This window comes from Aulonocara stuartgranti (genome assembly GCF_965226115.1).
Source record: "Aulonocara stuartgranti genome assembly, chromosome: 23".
NCBI classification, from domain to species: domain Eukaryota; kingdom Metazoa; phylum Chordata; class Actinopteri; order Cichliformes; family Cichlidae; genus Aulonocara; species Aulonocara stuartgranti.
This window is the reverse complement of record NC_138958.1, coordinates 4,284,990-4,291,014: the sequence shown is the minus strand read 5'-3', so window position 1 is coordinate 4,291,014 and position 6,025 is coordinate 4,284,990.

Below are 6,025 nucleotides of genomic sequence, written 5' to 3'. Positions count from 1 at the left end.
CAGGCAGTCCCGCTACACACATCCCGAATACATTTCCCATCAGGCTTCATCCTTAAAGGGCCATGCCTGTAACACAGGGCTTTCAAAATCGCTAGCCCGATGTCCCGGAGCTAGCGATTTTTCCAGTCATACTACCAAAATCTATCTCTGCCCTGCCCGTCGGGCTATTGTAGGAAGGAAAAATATATGTCAATGCTTTTGCATTCTTTCGGAAATGTAGCTGGGTAATTATGTCATTGGCATCGGTGAGCCACTGTCAATATGTGACATATTGAAATCGCGTTTGAATTTGCGCTTGTTTTTTGCTTTCACTTTGCAAATGTCCAGGTGCCTTCTTTTGGCGCACCAGCCAGTCACGACCGGCGGGGGGGTGCCATCATCATCCCACTTCTGACACCAATGTGGCGAGCTCAGACAAGGAGGAGACAGAGGTGTCGTTTGGTCTTGCTTCCCGTGAGCTAGCCAGGGAGCACAGCCGTTTATTGACATCTGCAGAAGAACACTGCTGCTAGCTAACTGCTCAGCAACCGCATAGCAACAACAACAACAACAACACACAAGGCGCCCTCTGACCCCGGAAGGACACACCGTCGCAGCGAGAGGGCGTCACCCGTCACTATGGCAACATAAACAAACCATACCTGTACAAACAGAACCCCGAACAGCCCTGACCCGCTACAATATGCTGCTGAGAATATAGCCCAGAAGAAGCGTATAGTATAGCTTTTATTTTGGAAAGAGCCATTTCTCTGTAATAAACTCTCTTTTCCAAAGATGAGTGATTCCTCAATCAGATACAGGTGTTACCGCGCCAGATCCGCGGCCCCGAACCGTAGTAAGGAAACCTCTGGCAGTTACTTGAAGGTTCCATAACTGACTCGTAGCCGGCAACAGCTTACTATACAGGTCAACTCCGCTAGCAAAAAGATCGAAGGAGGCGTAGGAAACTGCTTCACCGAACTTTATTTCTTCTCTAAGGCACGGACACCGCGTACAGTGGGCTGAAACAGTTTACTCACAGCGAGCATCGCCGACACAACTCTGGCTGTCGAGGGAGTTATTATATTCCTTTTATTTATTTTCTTTTCGTCTCTTCTGTAGCTAACCGTTACTTTTCCCCTGCTCCGCTCTCTCTCTTTACACACACACACACCAGGCAGTCCCGCTACACACATCCCGAATACATTTCCCATCAGGCTTCATCCTTAAAGGGCCATGCCTGTAACACAGGGCTTTCAAAATCGCTAGCCCGATGTCCCGGGGCTAGCGATTTTTCCAGTCGTACTACCAAAATCTATCTCTGCCCTGCCCGTCGGGCTATTGTAGGAAGGAAAAATATATGTCAATGCTTTTGCATTCTTTCGGAAATGTAGCTGGGTAATTATGTCATTGGCATTGGTGAGCCACTGTCAATATGTGACATATTGAAATCGCGTTTGAATTTGCGCTTGTTTTTTGCTTTCACTTTGCAAATGTCCAGGTGCCTTCTTTTGGCGCACCGGCCAGTCACACCGGCGGGGGAAAAGTCACTCGGGTCAGAACATGGGGTGCCACCATCATCCCACTTCTGACACCAATGTGGCGAGCTCAGACAAGGAGGAGACGGAGGTGTCGTTTGGTCTTGCTTCCCGTGAGCTAGCCAGGGAGCACAGCCGTTTATTGACATCTGCAGAAGAACACTGCCGCTAGCTAACTGCTCAGCAACCACATAGCAACAACAACAACAACAACACACAAGGCGCCCTCTGACCCCGGAAGGACACACCGTCGCAGCGAGAGGGCGTCACCCGTCACTATGGCAACATAAACAAAACATAACTGTACAAACAGAACCCCGAACAGCCCTGACCCGCTACAATATGCTGCTGAGAATATAGCCCAGAAGAAGCGTATAGTATAGCTTTTATTTTGGAAAGAGCCATTTCTCTGTAATAAACTCTCTTTTCCAAAGATGAGTGATTCCTCAATCAGATACAGGTGTTACCGCGCCAGATCCGCGGCCCCGAACCGTAGTAAGGAAACCTCTGGCAGTTACTTGAAGGTTCCGTAACTGACTCGTAGCCGGCAACAGCTTACTATACAGGTCAACTCCGCTAGCAAAAAGATCGAAGGAGGCGTAGGAAACTGCTTCACCGAACTTTATTTCTTCTCTAAGGCACGGACACCGCGTACAGTGGGCTGAAACAGTTTACTCACAGCGAGCATCGCCGACACAACTCTGGCTGTCGAGGGAGTTATTATATTCCTTTTATTTATTTTCTTTTCGTCTCTTCTGTAGCTAACCGTTACTTTTCCCCTGCTCCGCTCTCTCTCTTTACACACACACACACACCAGGCAGTCCCGCTACACACATCCCGAATACATTTCCCATCAGGCTTCATCCTTAAAGGGCCATGCCTGTAACACAGGGCTTTCAAAATCGCTAGCCCGATGTCCCGGAGCTAGCGATTTTTCCAGTCGGGCTACCAAAATCTATCTCTGCCCTGCCCGTCGGGCTATTGTAGGAAGGAAAAATATATGTCAATGCTTTTGCATTCTTTCGGAAATGTAGCTGGGTAATTATGTCATTGGCATCGGTGAGCCACTGTCAATATGTGACATATTGAAATCGCGTTTGAATTTGCGCTTGTTTTTTGCTTTCACTTTGCAAATGTCCAGGTGCCTTCTTTTGGCGCACCGGCCAGTCACGACCGGCGGGGGAAAAGTCACTCGGGTCAGAACATGGGGTGCCATCATCATCCCACTTCTGACACCAATGTGGCGAGCTCAGACAAGGAGGAGACGGAGGTGTCGTTTGGTCTTGCTTCCCGTGAGCTAGCCAGGGAGCACAGCCGTTTATTGACATCTGCAGAAGAACACTGCCGCTAGCTAACTGCTCAGCAACCGCATAGCAACAACAACAACAACAACACACAAGGCGCCCTCTGACCCCGGAAGGACACACCGTCGCAGCGAGAGGGCGTCACCCGTCACTATGGCAACATAAACAAAACATAACTGTACAAACAGAACCCCGAACAGCCCTGACCCGCTACAATATGCTGCTGAGAATATAGCCCAGAAGAAGCGTATAGTATAGCTTTTATTTTGGAAAGAGCCATTTCTCTGTAATAAACTCTCTTTTCCAAAGATGAGTGATTCCTCAATCAGATACAGGGCTTGCAAAATCGCTAGCCCGATGTCCCGGGGCTAGCGATTTTCGCAGTGGGGCTATTCTCGGAAAAGTGGTTGCAGGAGGTGAGCTGGCTTCAAACAAATGATGAACGCACAGAGATGTGGTGCAGAATGTGCCGTGAAAATCCCACTCTAGCGGACAAAAACAGTGCTTTTTATATGGACGCAAACGCGCGTTGCAACTTCTTATCTGGTGCGTGTCTTTTATTTTGACAGCGAATGCGCACATGCGGACCACTTATGTGCACCCGTGTAAATAACATAATGTTCTGCCGGGTGTGTTGTTGGTTTTCTCTCGATTTCTGAGTCGACAAGCGCCTTTGTTACTGGGACCAGTCATTTTAAGAAAGGCCCCCATTAGAAGCCATGAGAAATGCAAGAAATGCATTATTGCTCAGTCTGCAATATCTTTCCCAGAACAAACCTGGGCAACCAGGGCAAAAATAAACCTGAAAAATCTGTTTATAACAGCGTACTATGTTGCAAAGAGTGAACTACCACTGGCAAAATTTAGCAGTCTTTGCAAACTTCAAAAAGCAAATGGCCTCGATCTTGGTTCCACTTGTCTCTTACCCGTGACTTCAGCGGAAATTTCAAATTCAGGATCTGACACAGACTGATTCATGTCCTACACAGTTCTTACAAGTTCATAGAAATTTCTGTTCAATTAGAACCAAGTATTTGAGTTGATGATTGTAATTTTTATACAATGTTGTAATTTGTTTTTCAACAATTTTTTGATTAATGTTTTGTTTCCTTTACAATATTATACATTAAAGTATAATATTGTAAAGGAAACAAAACATCAATCAAAAAATTGCTCTCTTTTTTATTCGGGCTACTTACATTTATTTTGGGCTACCAAAAACTGAAGAGTCCCTGCCCGAAGGGCTACCAGGGATTTTGAAATTTTGAGAGCCCTGAGATATATTTATTTTTTTAATTACTTTTGTTTCGGCAACATTAAATTTAAAAACTGTACTTTTGAGTTAAAATATATATTTATAATTTTAATAAATGACAAATTAAAAAGGCATGAACATTTTTTTGTATCGAAAAAATATCGAACCGTGACACCAAAGTATCGAACCGAACCGAACCGTGAATTTTGTGTATCGTTGCACCCCTAATATATATATATATATATATATATATATATATATATATATATATCAATACATGAGCGGGACACAGAAAGGAATTGGCAAGAATACCAGAGGCGCAAAACACCAGCTACTGGTAGACAGAACAATCAGCCGAGACTGCAAGACCAGACTGACCAACCTGTGCACTGCCTGGATTGATTACAAGAAGGCCTATGACTCAATGCCCCACAGCTGGATACTGGAATGCCTAGAATTGTACAAGATCAATGGGACCCTAAGAGCCTTCATCAGGAACTCAATGGGGATGTGGCGTACAACACTAGAGGCCAACTCCAAGCCCATAGCACAAGTCACCATCAAGTGCGGGATCTACCAAGGAGATGCTCTGTCCCCACTGCTGTTCTGCATAGGCCTGAACCCCCTCAGTGAGATCATTAACAAGACTGGCTACGGATACCGACTACGGAACGGAGCAGTTGTCAGCCACCTCCTGTACATGGATGACATCAAGCTGTATGCCAAGAGTGAACGAGACATCGATTCACTGATCCACACTACCAGGCTATACAGCAATGACATTGGAATGTTGTTCGGACTGGAGAAGTGTAGTCGGATGGTAACAAAGAGAGGGAAGGTAGTCAGAACTGAGGGGATTGAACTACCAGAAGGCAACATTGCAGACATAGAGGACAGTTACAAGTACCTGGGGATCCCGCAGGCGAATGGGAACCATGAAGAGGCCGCTAGAAAGGCTGCAACCACCAAGTACCTGCAGAGGGTCAGGCAAGTCCTGAGGAGTCAGCTGAATGGTAAGAACAAGATCCGGGCCATCAACACGTACGCCCTGCCCGTGATCAGGTACCCTGCTGGGGTAATAGGCTGGCCAAAGGAGGAGATAGAAGCCACTGACATAAAGACAAGAAAGCTCCTTACCATGCATGGAGGGTTTCACCCCAAGTCCAGCACCCTGAGGCTGTACGCTAAGCGGAAGGAAGGGGGCCGGGGACTGGTGAGTGTCAGCACCACAGTCCAGGATGAGACAACGAACATCCAAGAATACATTGGGAAGATGGCCCCAACTGACCGAGTGCTCAGTGAATACCTCAGGCAGCAGAAACCCAAGAAAGAGGAGGGAGACGAGGAACCATCATGGAAGGACAGGCCCCTGCACGGTATGTACCACCGGCAGATAGAGGAGGTGGCTGATATCCAGAAATCCTACCAGTGGCTGGACAAAGCTGGACTGAAAGACAGCACAGAGGCACTAATCATGGCAGCACAAGAACAAGCTCTGAGTACAAGATCCATAGAGGCTGGGGTCTATCACACCAGGCAAGACCCCAGGTGCAGGCTGTGTAAAGATGCCCCAGAGACAATCCAGCACATAACAGCAGGGTGCAAGATGCTAGCAGGCAAGGCATACATGGAACGCCATAACCAAGTGGCCGGCATAGTGTACAGGAACATCTGTGCCGAGTATAACCTGGAAGTCCCGAGGTCAAAATGGGAGATGCCCCCAAGGGTGGTGGAGAATGACCGAGCTAAGATCCTGTGGGACTTCCAGATACAGACGGACAAAATGGTGGTGGCTAACCAACCGGACATAGTGGTGGTAGACAAACAGAAGAAGACGGCCGTAGTGATTGATGTAGCGGTTCCGAATGACAGCAATATCAGGAAGAAGGAACACGAGAAGCTGGAGAAATACCAAGGGCTCAGAGAAGAGCTCGAGAGGATGTGGAGG